This window comes from Chiloscyllium plagiosum, unplaced genomic scaffold, assembly GCF_037043375.1.
Source record: "Chiloscyllium plagiosum isolate Xiang-an unplaced genomic scaffold, Cpla_swu_hap1 HiC_scaffold_27, whole genome shotgun sequence".
Taxonomy (NCBI): Eukaryota; Metazoa; Chordata; class Chondrichthyes; order Orectolobiformes; family Hemiscylliidae; genus Chiloscyllium; species Chiloscyllium plagiosum.
In genome coordinates this window covers 43306232-43321836 of record NW_028270165.1, presented here as the reverse complement: position 1 = coordinate 43321836, position 15605 = coordinate 43306232, and the positions used below count along the sequence as shown (strand labels likewise).

The following is a 15605-nucleotide window of genomic DNA, read 5'->3' as shown; positions in this document are numbered from 1 at the left end:
CAGCATCCGAGGACCAGGAAAGTCGACATTTCGTTCCCGAGCACTTCATCAGGAATGATGTGTGGATGTGCAAAGGGGCCTCAGCATCCTTCTACACCAGTCACTGCCAGTTGTCAGACAGGTGCAGATGAAGAGCTTTTGCCTGAAATGTCGATTTTTCCTGTTCCTCAGATGCTGCCTGACTGGCTGTGCTTTTCCAGCATCACTCTAATCTCGACTCTGATTTCCAGCATCTTCAGTCCTCACTTTTGCCTGGACAGGTGCAGCAAGCAATCAGGGCCTGAAGAAGGGCCTGTGCCCGAAACGTCGAATCTCCTGTTCCCTGGATGCTGCCTGACCTGCTGTGCTGTTCCAGCAATAAAGTTTCAACAGCAAGCAATCAGCAAGGCAAGGGGTATATTAACAAGAGGAATTGCGTTCAGAAGTGGGGATGTCTTCCTGCGTTAGGGGGTCATTGAATATTATTCAAGGCTGAGTTCATCTGATTTTTGAACACCAAAGAAGTGGATGTTTCTGGGGGAAGGCAAGTAAATGATTTAACCCCAGTATAGAACAGTTACAGAGTCAGACACCAACAAAACCAGACCCTTTGGTCAAACTAGTCTAAGGCCGACTATATTCACAAACTAAACTAATTCCACCTACCTGTGATTGGCACATATTCCTCCGAACCTTTCCTATTCATATACTTATCCAAATGTCTTTTAAATGTTGTTACTCAACCTGCATCCACATTCATTCCACATACAAACCAATCTGTGTAAAAAGAAAAGTGCCCCCCCCCCCCCCCCCCCCGCCTTTTTAAAATCCTTTCTCCTCGCACCTTCAAATTCGCTGCCTAAACTTGAAACCCCCACCTTAGGGAAAGGATACCAGCGGTCACCTCATCTCTGCCCCTCGTGATTTTATAAACCTCTGTCAGGTCACCTCTAAACCTTCTGTGATCCAGTGAACAAGTCCCAAACTATTCATCTTGATGGTTGTGAATCTGCCGATAATCTGTTGAATGTTGGTGCAGGCTTGGAAGACCAAACAGCCTACTCCTGCTTCCAATGCACTCTGTGTGTGTCCAGGACAGCAAGAGAACATAAGGGATTGGAGCAGAAATTGGACCATTCAAGGTTTGCTCTGCCATTCAATCATGGCTGATAGGTTCCTCAGCCACATTCTCCCACTTCATCTCCGTAACCCTCCATCACCTTGAGACTCAAGAACGTCTCCATCTCAATCTTGAATGTCCTCGGTGACCTGGCCTGCACAGCCTTCTGTGGCAGTGAATTCCATAGATTCACTGCTGTCTGGCTGAAGAAGTTTCTCCTTATCTCCATGCTGAAAGGTCTTCCCTTTACTCTAAGGCTGTGCCCACTGGTTCTAATCCCTCCAACCAATGGAAACAGCTTTCCAAATTCCACTCTGTCCAGGCTGTTCAGTATTCCTTGTTTCAATTAGGTCCCCACCCCCCTCTCCACCCTGAGTGTGGGTCTGTTAATCAGCATGAAGCAGACCCTTCAGGATGAGGTCCAGCAGGGATTAGGTTCAGCAAACTGAGAACGGAGAGAGGGTGTGTGGGGTGGAGATTTTCAACTTCAAAGGAATAAGAGAGGAAACATAGTTCACTATGAATGAGAATTGATCAGGTGAGCTGATGGGCCAAGAAGTGGCAGTTTAGTTTAAGAGGTGTGTAGTTTGCATTTTGGTCAAGCAATCCAGGCAGGACTGACACCGTTAAGGGGAGTGTTGCAGAACAAAGAGACCTTGGAATGCAGGTTCATAGTTCCTTGAAAGTGGAGTCACCGGTAGACAGGATAGTGAAGGAGGCATTTGGTATGCTTTCTTTTATTGGTCAGAGCAGAGAGTACAGGAATTGGGAGGTCATGTTGCAGCTGTGTAAGTCCATATTTGGAAGACTGCATTCATTTCTGGTCTCCCTGTTATAGAAAAGATGTTGTGAAACTTTGAACGGGGTCGGAAAAGATTTTTAAGGCTCCTGTCAGAGTTGGAGGGTTCGAGCTACAGGGAGAGACTCAAATGGCTGGGGATATTTTCCCTAGAGCACTGGAGGCTGAAGGGTGACCTTATAGACGTTCGTAAGGGGCATGGATAGGGTGAATAACCAAGTTACTTTTGCCAAAGTAGAAAGGTCCAAACTAGAAAGTATATGTTTGAGGTGAGGAAGAATTTTAAAAGGCATTTGGATGGGTACACGAAAAGGAAGGGTTTTGAGGGATATGAGCCACATGCAGGCAAATTGGATTAGGTTGATTTAGGATATCTGTTTGGCCGGACAAGTTGGACCAAATGGGCTGTTTCCGTGCTGTATGACTCTAATCTTTGGTGAAAGCAGAAGTGTGATTGTGAAGGCTGGAGTTTCAGAGCAGCTTTCAAAGATTTTTTGCCCTTAATGGGAACAGAAGAAGTTACAATGAAATCTTGCATTTGTGAGACAGCAACTGAATGAGTTGCATCCAGGTTTTTGGTGGAAAGTGGGAATTCATTGCACTGTGGGGATGAAGCTCTACCTATTGAGTAATTTCTGCTGGAGAATGAAACCAGGCCTCAAGATTAGGAGGAGTAAATTTAGGACAGAGATGAGGAGGAACTGCTTTTCCTGGAGAGTAGTGAATCTATGGAATTCTCTGCCCAAAGAAGCAGTAGAGGCAGCTTCATTAAGAATATTCAAGACACAGTTGGATGGGTTTTTGCAATGGTAGGGGAATTAAGGGTAGTTGGGATAATGCAAGGAGGAGGAGCTGAGAGAATGGATAGATCAGCAATGATCTTAATGAATGGCGGAGCGGCTGGATGGGCCAAATGGCCCTACTCCTGCTTCTATTACCCCGAAACTATAACCCTGCATTTCCCATGGCTAACCCACCTAACATGCACGTCCCTGGACATTATGGCCAATCCAAATCAAGGCCAGTGAGTAATGTAGTGATGTGGAAAATGAACATCAGAGAACAATTGAAAGGGACAAGGAGAGTAAATGTACCAGCAATCAAAACTAGATTCTAAAGATCACAAAAATTGAAACTAAAAATGGTGTGTCTAAATGTGTGCTGCATTGTAACAAAAGTGAATGAATTGACTACATACATTGAAGTGAATAATTGCGATCTGACACTTCTACAGAGACATGGCTTCAGGATGACAAGGATTGGATCCTGAATATTGAGGGTGTCCTCAAATGGGAAGTTAGGTAAAGGTGGAGGGTTGGCACTGCTAATCAAAGCACTGATCACAGGGTAGTCTGGTGTCAGCTCAGATTTCAGGTCCTGATTTCTCTGTCCTCTGTTGATCTCCCTGTTCCCTTCTACACCTTCTGGAACAATAAAACATTCAGTCAATCAAGCCCCAACCCACAATCTCCCAGCCTGTCAACATCCAGGCAAGTGTAGTCACAGCAGGGAATCACACAAGGAAAATGAAATCAAATTTGAAATAAATAGGTGCTTGTGTTTAATGTTTGTTCATTAGCAAGTAAACCAGAAATAGAGCTCTCCCAGGATTCTTATACTGCCCTATTTGAGGAATTCTCTTCCCCCTTATATCTAACTATTAGTACCCAGCTATGATTTACAACAATACTTACACCAACAGAAGTAAGGCATCTGTTCTCAAATAGGTAGAGACATACAGGATGGAAATAGACATTTTTCTCTCTCCTGACCGCACCGCACCGCACCACACTACACTTCACTTGCAGAGCTGGTCTAAAATGTCACTTTTTGTTATAAAACTTTAAGTTCTCTTGAGAAGGTGCCTTACAGGTATTTCTGGGATTTGCATGTTAATGATGCCTGCAACCCAATCGAAAAGATGAAAGACTGAACAATCCAGGTTTGTTCAACATGTCATTTCAATGACATGGACTCTGTCATGTTTTTCCATAAATTCTATGTCTTATGACCTTATTCTTGACAACCACCTAATGAAGGAGCAGCGCTCCAAATGCTAGTGCTTCCAAACAAACCTGTTAGTCTCCAACCTGGTGTTGTGTGATTTTTAACTTTATCCATTTTAGGGGGGGATTTGCAATACAAAATTATCCATGGTGTGTAGGGATGTGCAGGTTAGGGTGGATTGGCAGTTCTAAATTACCCATAGTGCCCAGGGATGTGCAGGTTAGGTGCATAAGTCAGGAGCGTTAGTATTGTTAGAAACAAGTTTAATAAAATTTAGACGAGACCACCAAAACTGGAAACAAGACAATTTATTCTACGATCTTGCAAGAAAGGGCATCAAATGCAGAAGCAAATGAGCAAATTAGAACTTAGGTTAGTGTACAGTTGAGCTGAGTGAGGGCATCTCTCCAGACTTCTAATTACCCAATCTATCTTACTGTACCAGACCACTGAGGAGAAAGTGAGGTCTGCAGATGCTGGAGATCACAGCTGAAAATGTGTTGCTGGAAAAGCGCAGCAGGTCAGGCAGCATCCAGGGAACAGGAGAATCGACGTTTAGGGCATAAGCCCTTCCAGACCACTGCCCAGCTGCACTCCACCCTTATTACTTGCCCCTTCCCCAGGTTGGCAACCTTCCTTTCTGTAAATGCTGACACATACATTTATTTTGTCAAGATCTGGTTTCACATTTTGTATCAATTCTGCTGGTACATTCCATCCTCGGACATTTCATTAACTTGTATCGTTTTGTGTAGCTCAAGCATTTCGGTTATCTCAGCTTTTTGCTGAAAGCATAACTTTACAAAAAGAACTTTTTGTTATAGTAATTACACACCAAAGTTAGCATTTAATTAACCACAATTATACACTAAATTCACTAAAGTCCCTAAATACCTGCAGGGTTAATAGTTCTCTTGCTGTACCCCTTTTCTGTATGTTTTTTCTATATCTGCAAAAACATACTTTACCCATTTCTAACAATTCCCCCATTTCTTTTCTTAACCATTTGTTGTTTTTGCAATCTTATGTTTTGCCCTCTTTTCACCCTATGGTGTCGAGGTTCACAATCTAGTCATTTCTGCCCTTCTAAGTTTGTACCATTATTGGTTGTTGTCCTCCCAAAGACATTACCAGCTTAGTCATTATCCATTTTAACACATTAAACCCTATCAGTAAACCTACAATTATTAGTAGCACATAAATGCCTAAATTCACTAACCGTTTTCCCACCCGGTCAATCTCCAGTTACCCCATCCCCATCCTTCATCTTTTCGGAGTTCATCTTCAATTTGTCTTATATTGCTTATCTTTTTCTTTACTATTTCTGCCTTATCTTCCACTATGGAAGAGGTGTCTGGGATGAAGGTGCAGCATTCTTTACCAATCAGAGCACAGGTTCCCCCTTTTTCGGCCAAAAGATAGTCTAAAGCCATTCGATTCTGTAAAGCTGTCAGTCTTGTGGCAATCATTTCAGTGATTATGGCCGATATTTGGGATTGAGTTTCTCCCATCGCGTCGGTGGTATCATTAATTAAATTTTCAAGGGCAGCTGCTATTTCTGTATTTCCACCCCTGCCCTTGTAGTGCTGTAGTTTGGGAGTAGTGTCCACAGTAGACGGTCTCCTTCTGAGACCTCTCTGGTCTTGCGTCTTATCCCCCCTTCCTTTCTCAGGTTGGGCTCAAGCTTTTCTATTCGGAGGTGAGGGACTATATAAGCGAGGTAACAGCAGCCACTCCAACCTTTCTGGTTTTGGGGAAGTGTTTCGTCAACTTCATAACATGACACATTTGATCACACGAACATATTTTTCCCCGGGATGGATAGGCCTTCAGACCGCATACCCAATATGTTCCGTTTAATATTTGGGGAGTGGTCGTGGCAGTGGCTTGACTGGTGTGGACACAAGATGATTTTCCCAGTTGGAAAGGTGCAGCATCATTCTGATTACAGAAACAGGTGGTATTTACTGCTCCTTTCGGTGGGGAAATTCTAAGACTATCAATAGTGCCCTGATGTTTTGGAGCTGGCCTTGGGAACCATCCCGCAAAGCTATATTTGCTTCTTTCAAACCTCCACTTTGTATTATTTGAACCCACATCAAACTATTGTACATCGTACACTTTTTTTAGTGAGCAATATTACTGAGGGGGGGATTCCAGATTCGCCATGGTGTGGGACCTCTGCACAGACCCAACAGTCGGCAAGTCCCTCTTGTTTAGCATAATTCTGGCACAGCGTAGTGAAGTGATTTTTCGCATTTCCTTGAATAGTTAGTACTACTAACGTTACAATACTATACCAGTATCGACCCATCTCTGAACTCTGCCTACTGTCCTGTCTTAACATTTTAGGTGTCACACAGCCCTTACAATCAATAACAATATGTATATCAGCAAACGTTAAAAGAGTCTTTTGTCTCCGTTCATTCTTTCTTTCTTAACTTTCAGAGGGTTGTCTGTAGGATGAGCGTGCCACTCCACCTTTGGGGCATTCACAGGACCTTTTACGCGAGTGTGATGACTCCACCCTTCTCAGCAGTCCGAATAGCAGTTTCACTAGTCAGGAGAGTTAGGAATGGTCCCTCCCAGCACGGGTGCAGTTTGGTATCTTTCCAGGTCTTGATCAGGACCCAATTACCCGGTTGTATTCGATGTACTGCAAACTTGAATGGCAGTGTCTGTACCAACAGGCCTTTATTCCTAAGAATAGACAAAGAAGAGCCGAGCGCCACAGTATAGTTCTTTAAAAACTTATCATTGAACTCTGACCAGCCGTTAGGCAGTCTTTCAGCCTCGATAATGCTTCCCTCTATCCTGTCTACTACAGTATATTCATTGTGCTTTTACCCTCAATCAGCCGGGAGGACCCATCGATAAACAACCGAGCTCCCGCATGCAACGGTACGTCTCTTAAGTTCATTCGCACTTTAGTCTGATATTCAGTAATATCAAGACAGTCATGTTCTGGATTTCCAGGGGCTACCCCCCTCTCTCCGCCACAGAAATGCAGCTGGATTCAAGCAACTGTCTGTGACTAACACAAGGTCATTCCGTTCTATTAAGATTGTCTCATATTTCAAGATCCTAGAGTCTGTGAACCATTGTCCTGCATTCTGATTTAAGAATTCTTTGCCTTTTACTCCAGAAACCTTGAGACCTTTGTTAGTTAATTTAACACCGCTAGGTCTAAAGCTTAGGGATGATCGTGCTGCTCCCGTATCCACTAAAAACACTGTTTCCTCTCCTTCAGGTCCCACCTTTAAATTTATCAAGGGTTCCCGGTGGGTCACAGGAGGAGGGAACCCCTGACTCCCCTAATGTTCATCAAAAATCATCAATGATACCGCTTCTCTTTGTCGTCCTAACCTTGGACATTGTCTATCGTAATTTCTTCAACTGCTGCAACCATTATTTTAGCTTTTTGTTTTTTTTTTTGTTTCTCCTCTTCCCTTTTCACATACACTTTCTGTGCCTCATATAACAGATCATCTATCTGTTTTTCACTCCAGCCTTCTAATTTCTGTAATTTCTTTTCTATGTCCGGCCATGATTTAGTCACAAATTGGACCTTTAAAAGTCCCTGTGCTACCGGATCATCGGGATTCATTCCCGAATATTTTCTAGTGGCTTATTTTAATCTCTGTAAAAAGGATGACAGGGCTTCCTCCTTTTCCTGTCTTACTTGAAAAGCTTTAAAAAACTTCTGAGATTTAGGTGCTGCTTCTTTAATACCCAAAATGACCATTTCTCATAAGTCCCTCATTTTTCCTCTATCATGTTCATCCATACCCTTCCAATGTGGGTCCACATTGGGGAATTTGTTTTTGGCTGGTATCACTCCCTCACCCACCGGATGTCTCTTTTCCATTCCCTCAGAGCAGCTCTTCTAATCATGCCCCTTTCTTCTCCTGACCGTACCTGATGTGGGGTGCTGACTACTAAGGCTCCCCTAAAAGTAAGTTTCCGACTCTCCTCTACCAATAAGGCTATTGCTACCACTGCCTGCACACACACTGGCCAGTAATGTAGCTTTCCATTCTTTAATTAACAATGAATTAATGCAGTCATGTTTTAAATTAACCATGAATCAATAAGACAGGTCACTGAGAATGTATGAAGGAATCCTGCCAATTAATATTGATTCAGGCTAACACAATTGAATTATTATAAATATTAATTATTAATTATATATTTTTGCTCAAGCACATTCATTTATAAGAACCTCAACAGATTCAATAGCACCTTTTGCAGTTAATTAAATCCCCAATTTGGTGGCAATATCTCATCATGAACGCAAAACTGATTCTTCGTGCCTCTCATCACAAAACTGTTGCCATAATCCAATTAACTTTTGTTTTTGTTCCCACTCCCTTGGGCTTAAAATTTAAGGATGACCTTGCTGCCCCCATATTGACTAGGAAAACTACGTCCTCTTTGTAAGGTGCCATCTTTAAATTTATCAAGGGTTCCTGGTGGGTACCCGGGGGCAGGAACTCCTGACACCCCTATTTTTCATCAAGGTTCATAAACGATACTGCCTTTACTTCCGTTTTCGGATCTGGACACTCTCTCTTAAAGTGACCTGTCTTTCCACAGTAATAACATCCCGCCTGTGGGGATTTCCACTTTGACCCTTCTTCCTGTCTACCAGACCCCTTAACATCTCCTCCCCGATCCTTTCTCCTCCCTTTTGTAACATCTCCTCACCCAATGTTTTGTTTAAACCTTGATTCTTTTAAAGAAATATTGCAATTTTTCTTGCTCCCTGTAATCTCAAATACAATTTATCAATTGATGCTTGCTTTTCTTTAAAGCCTGTTCCTAACTATACATTTTGGAATCTTACTTGTAAATATATATTTATATATTATAAATTCTTTTATTCAGTGTTTAATATTCAAAATGCAAAATGCACACAGTTCCCAACTCTGAAATCCACCACAATCACCCGGTTCCAGTCCCCTGATTCAAATCCAAAACTAGTCCTCCCAAGTAGTCCTGACCAGTCATTGCTCAATTGCAATGCTATAGATCGTGAAATAACCAGAGCTGCCTTAAAAGGATTTGTCTATTCAAGTTAAAACTTCAACTGTCCTCCATAAATCGCTTTTATGTAAGGATAAAAGGGATTAGTTAGAAACTGATAGTCAGGCAGTCATGACCTGTAAAAAGAACATTTTATTTCATAATCTTGCAAAATCCTTAACCTTAAAAGAAATCATGTTAAAATTTCCATAATAGAAATCAGATTCAAAACAATCCCGGATCTCAAGCTCCAGGGAACATTCAATCACCAACAAACAAATGTGCATTCACACTGAATCACAAAGGGTTAAACTTTCTACCAGCTGTACAGCTCTTTTCTCTCTCTCACACACACACACACACACAGACACCATGTCTCACAGACACTTTGAGTTTCCCGCAACGACTCCTCTAGCTTTTGAATATTTTTCTGGTCGTCCACATAAGTTAGTTACAAAGTGCACCCTCAGTAGCCCTTCAGCTACTAGCCCTTCTGATACGAAGCATGATCTGATTCCTCCTGACTGTAAGGTTGTTTTTCATTGACATTTAATCTTTTTGTTTTTTATCCTTTCCTCCCGTCCGAGGATTGTACTTCCAATCTCTTAACATTTTTCCTAAAGGACTGTCCATTGGGATGTGGTCCTCGAACGTCCCTCTGATGTCCCCTTCTACATCTAAATTGCTATTCTTATTTCCCATTTTAATACTCGGCCGTTTTCTTTATATAATTTCAATTAACCTTTCTGAAGTTCGGTGTTACCTTCTTCCACACCCACTTCAGGGTCCTAATCTCCGCGTGGGGGTTTCCCTTCTTAATAACCGGTCTAAGGCTGGGTGATCGAATCAGTTAGACACCTTATTTGTTAGATTAACCTAGCCAATTAAAGACCTTTATTCTCTATTTTTTTAAGTTGCCAATTCCTCCCGTACTTCTCGTACGGAACCGACCACCAAGGTAATACTTAAAGGTCAATTTTCATACCTTGGTCTGTGCACATATGTTACTTGGTCGAATGCGCACCCCGTCCCGTGGCAATACCAGACAGCAAAATACGTTGTCAATCGAGGTCGCCCGAAATTTACCTTTATCCGGGTCTTATGTACACAAGAGTAACCTGACTGAACCACCACGTCTTACTGCCCTTCGCACCGCGGCGAAACAGCAAGTAATGCTGCAAATCCCGGCCGCCCGCGAATGTGGGTCTTACGTCCATAAGAGTTACCCGACCAAACCGCCGTGTCATAGTGCGCCTCGCTCGTGGCAAAGACTGACAACAAAACAAAACCCGCTGCCTACCCCAGTCACCCAGATAATACTTATTTAAGACCTTTTTCTTACCCGGGTCTTGTGCACAAGAGTTACCCGACCGACCCCGCTGCGTCGCGTCTGCCCATCCTGTCTCCAGGTTCTCCCAGTCCGGATCACGCTCGCCCAGAGCTGCCTCGGCAACAAGGGGAAACTAGAGATCGCCGAAATCAGCGAGGTGCACCTTCTCCGTTTCTCCAAGAATGCCGAGTGACCGGAGCTTGGGATCCCGGAACACGCCCCCAAATCTTTTAGAAACAAGTTTAATAAAATTTAGACGAGACCACCAAAACTGGAAACAAGACAATTTATTCTACGATCTTGCACGAAAGGGCATCAAATGCAGAAGCAAATGAGCAAATTAGCACTCAGGTTAGTGTACAGTTATACCCTTTGAGCTGAGTGAGGGCATGTCTCCAGACTCCTAATTACCCAATCTCTCTTACTGTACCAGACCACTGCCCAGCTGCGCTCCACCCTTATTACTTCCCCCTTCCCCAGGTTGGCAACCATCCTTTCTGTAAATGCTGACACATACATTTATTTTGTCAAGATCTGGTTTCACATTTTGTATCAATTCTGCTGGTACATTCCATCCTCGGACATTTCATTAACTTGAATCGTTTTGTGTAGCTCAAGCATTTCAGTTATCTCAGCTTTTTGCTGAAAGCATAATTTTACAAAAATAATTTTTTGTTATAGTAATTACACACCAATGTTAGCATTTAATTAACCACAATTATACACTGAAAAGTCCCTAAATACCTGCAGGGTTAATAGTTCTCTTGCTGTACCCCTTTTCTGTATGCTTTTTCTACATCTGCAAAAACAACACTTTACCCCATTTCGAACAGTTTTGAGCAAAAAGGCTAGGGGAATGGTTGAGGGTGAGTTACCCTTTGGAGGGTCGGTGTGGACTCGTTGCGCCGAGTGGCCTGCTTCTACACTGGGGATTCTCTGAAGGGAAGGAATTTCTGCAAACTGTGCAGGGCAGCACAGGCGGAGTGCGGGGTCCCGCTTCCGGCCGAGCCCCGCATCTCGTCCCGCCCCTTTCTCTTGCCCCGTCTCCCATACCCTCCCCCACCCCCGACCCATTGATGGCGTCACAATGCGCGGAAGTGGCCCTGTCAGTTTCAGAGTGAAACTCCCTCCCTCTGGAGGAATTGTTCATCCTGGGAAGGCGAGAGAGGGGAGGGGTGGAAATCTGTTCACTTGTAGCAGCTGGAGTGAATCCAGGGAGGGAGCAGATTCTGCAAACTCAGGTATGTGTCTTAATTACCTGGACGAGGAGGGATGGAAGGATGGGGTGGGGCTGTTTTCCCCAAAGTCTGAAGGGTGACATTACAGACATTTTATAGAATCCTGAGGGGCATGGATAGGGTCAATACTCAAGGTCTTTTCTTTCAGATGGGGGAGTCCAGAACGAGAGGGTAAGAGGTTTCCGGTAAGGCCGGGGTGGAGAGATGTAAAAGAGATCTTAGGGGAAACTTTTTTGGTGGAGAGGGTGGTGCAGTTATGGAATGAGCTGCCAGATGAGGTGGTGGGTTCTGGTACAATTCCAGCAGTTAAAAGGCACTTGGATGGGTGTATGAATACGAAGGGTTCAGTGGATCGGGGCCAAGTGATGACAAATGCGACTGGAGTCATAGAGATGTACAGCACGGAAACAGATCCTTTGGTCCAACTCATTCTTGCCGAACAGATAGCCAACCCAATTTAGTCCCAGCTGTCAGCACCCGGCCCATATAGGGGCCAAGTGATGGCAAATGTGGCTAGATTAATGTAGGATATCTGGTCAGCTCGGACAAGTTGGGCCAAAGGGTCTGTTTCCGTGCTGTATGACTCTAATTATCTTTGGTGAAAGCAGAAGTGTGGTTGTGAAGACTGGGCTTTCAGAGCAGCTTTCAAAGATGTTTTGCCCTGACTGGGAGCAGAAGAGTTTCACTGACGTGTGTCGGTGTTAATGTCTTGATGTCTCAATTTGCTCCCACCTTCCTGGGGACGTTAACCATTTTGTTCCACAAATAGCTGCATTGCAGGTTACCCCATGAATTGACACACTTATGTTTGCTTCCCAGAATCAGACCTGCTCACTGTCAACTGTATCCCAGTGTTGTGGAGTTATCCAAAATGCAGAGAGATGTCAGTCTTGACGTTTTTGCTTTTCTGCCCCTTTAAGATTCTGAATCAGCACCTTCAGGGAATTAGTTAGAGTTGAGTGAGAACAGAGGGGAAGGGAGAGTGGGATGGTGCTTTCAATTTTGTGGAATAACAAAAGAAAAGAATATTCCACAGAAAGTAGAATTCCTTGTTCAGAATTTCTACCCTGCACTGACAGTGATGGCTTTTGTAATCTCTTTTTACAGAGCATTTGAAGATCTGAAGATGGAAGTTTCAAAATCAACAGATGAAGGCCTTATGCCCAAAATGTTGACTCTCCTGCTCCTCAGATGCTGCCTGACCTGCTGTGCTTTTCCAGCGCCACACTTTCTGACTCTCCAGTGTCTGCAGTCCTCACTTTGACAGTCACTCAATCCATCGGGATTGCAACGGTTTTCAACTATGATTCTGTGAGAAGGAGCAAAGCGTTTTGGTTCCTGTTTGAGTACGTTTTCAGCATCAGTGGGACTGGATGAGAGACCCTACCATTGCAGTGCACTGAGTGTGGAGCCTGAAGCGGTTATATGGCCTGGAAAGAGGAATTCACAGTGGGGAATAGGCTCTGCACACGTTTGTGTGTGGCTGAAGCTCCAGCCATGGAGAAACCAGAAGAATCTCGCCCCGTGGAGAAACCGTGGAAGTGTGGCGACTGCAAAAAAGGCTTCAGTTTCCCGTCTGCTCTGGAGACTCATCGGCACAGCCACACTGGGGAGAGGCGATTCCCCTGCCCTGTCTGTGGGAAGGGCTTCAGCGATTCCACCAACCTCCACACCCACCAGCGGGTCCACATGGGGGAGAGGCCCTTCAGCTGCCACAAGTGTGGGAAGGCCTTTTCCCAGGCCTCCAACCTCCAGACCCACCAGCGAGTCCACACAGGGGAGAGGCCCTTTAGCTGCCCTGAGTGTGGGAAGGCCTTTACCAATGCCTCCAACCTCCAGACCCACCGGCGAGTCCACACGGGGGAGAGGCCCTTCAGCTGCCTCGAGTGTGGGAAGGCCTTCAGCAATTCCTCCCACCTGCTGACCCACCGGCGGGTCCACACAGGGGAGAGGCCCTTCAGCTGCCTCGAGTGCGGGAAGGCCTTCAGGAATTCCTCCCACTTGCTGACCCACCAACGGGTCCACACGGGGGAGAGGCCCTTCAGCTGCCCTGAATGTGGGAAGGCCTTCAGCAATTCCTCCCACCTGCGGAGCCACCAGTGGGTCCACACAGGGGAGAGACCCTTCAGCTGCCCCGAGTGTGGGAAGGCCTTCAGTAATTCCTCCCACCTGCTGAGGCACCAGCAGGTCCACACCGGGGAGAGGCCTTTCAGCTGCCCTGAATGCGGGAAGGCCTTCAGTAATTCCTCCACCCTGCTGAGGCACCAGCAGGTCCACACCGGGGAGAGGCCCTTCAGCTGCCCTGAGTGCGGGAAGGCCTTCACCAATTCTTCTAACCTGCTAGGCCACCAGCAGGTCCACACTGGGAAGAGGCTGTTCCCTTGCACAGAGTGTGGGAAGGCCTTCAGGTATTCTTCTCACTTGTTGACCCACTGGCGGGTCCACACCGGGGAGAGGCCCTTCAGCTGCCCCGAGTGTGGGAAGGCCTTCAGGCATTCCACTAACCTGCTGACCCACCGGCGGGTCCACACAGGGGAGAGGCCGTTCCCATGCCACGAGTGCGGGAAGGCCTTCAGCAATTCCTCTAACCTGCTGAGGCACCAGCGGGTCCACACGGGGGAGAGGCCCTTTCGCTGCCCCGAGTGCGGGAAGGCCTTCACCCGCTCCTCCTACCTGCGGAGCCACCAGCGAGTTCATGTGCCATCGCAGGGGGATTGAAGGAATGACGGCCAAGTGCCATTATCGACTGGACTATCAATCTGATTCCGGGGACTCCCGGGTTCGATTCCCACTGCAGCAGATGGTGGAATTGGAATTTAGTCAGAAATCTGGAGTTCAGAATCGAACGGTGAAACCATTGTCGGTGGAGTGGGGGTGGAAGAAAACTCCCACCTGATTCACGCAGTTCTTTTTTAGGGAGAGGATTCACTCAGTCGTCCCAGCTGCATCCTTTACCTGATCTGGCCTACACGTGACTCCAGATCCATAGCAGTATGATTGACTCTGCACTGTCTATCCAACTTACTTGGATACAGGATACGGGTTGAAAATGCTGAGTGAGGCAATAATTTCTCCAGGTTAAGAGTGTACCAAGGATCCAATTACAAAGGGCAACTTGGTGGTGACCGATAATAAAGAAAGTGAGGGGTTGGAGGGAGTGTGTGCACTTTGACTGTGAGCTGTTTTTAACACATTGCTACTTTTTCTATGCCTTTCTGCTGGGAGATTCTGAAGCTGTAACAAAGTTGGGTCGCAATAAAGATTACCTGAACTTCACGCCAAGTTCAGACTCTCATTGAAAACTTTGAATTGCAACCAGGTTTTTGTTTTAAAACTGCTCATTTCTTACAGGTGAAAGTGAGAACTGCTGATGCTGGAGATCAGAGTCAAGATTAGAGTGGTGCTGGCAATGCACAGCAGGTCAGGCAGCATCCAAGGAGCAGGAAAATCTACATTTTTCAGGCAATGTTGATTTTCCTGCTCCTCAGATGCTGCCTGACCTGTTGTGCTCATTTCTGACAGTCTCCTGTACTATGTTTCCAATGTTGTGTATTGGTTGCAGCAGTGAATGAGTAGCCAGTATTGTTAGAAATTATGAATTTTTCAGGAGTGCGGGAACTACATCATCCCATTGTCATTGGACAGTTTCCTGGCATCACTGGGAGGTGTGGGCTGTGTCGACTGGAAATGATGTGGAGGTGCCGATGTTGGACTGGTGGGGTGGATAAAGTCAAAAATCACACAACACCAGATTATCTTCCTTCTGGTTTATTTGGAAGCACTGGCTTTTGGAGCGCTGCTCCTTCATCAGGTAGCTGTGGAGCAGAATCATAAGACACAGAATTTATAGCAAAAGCTGACGGTGTCATGCAACTGATAAGATATTGAACAAATCTAGATTGCGGATTAGTCTTTCATCTTTTACCATGGGTTGCAGGTTTCAGTTCATTAATATGTAAACCCCAGAACTACTTTTAATTCACCTTCTCGAGATGGTTTAAGGTTTTATAAAAATAGGTGACGTCTCAGCTCAGATACTGCATAAAAGGTGTGAGGTTCGAGTCTGTATCCCAATCTTGAATCAGATTGGTTCTATTAACCAAAGTA

At 45.1% G+C, this 15605-nt stretch overlaps 1 pseudogene; it reads right to left on the bottom strand.

The window, feature by feature from the left end:
* Nucleotides 1-4991: 4991 nt before the first annotated feature.
* LOC148143804 (endogenous retrovirus group 3 member 1 Env polyprotein-like) lies at nt 4992-6219 on the bottom strand (annotated as a pseudogene).
* Nucleotides 6220-15605: the final 9386 nt, after the last annotated feature.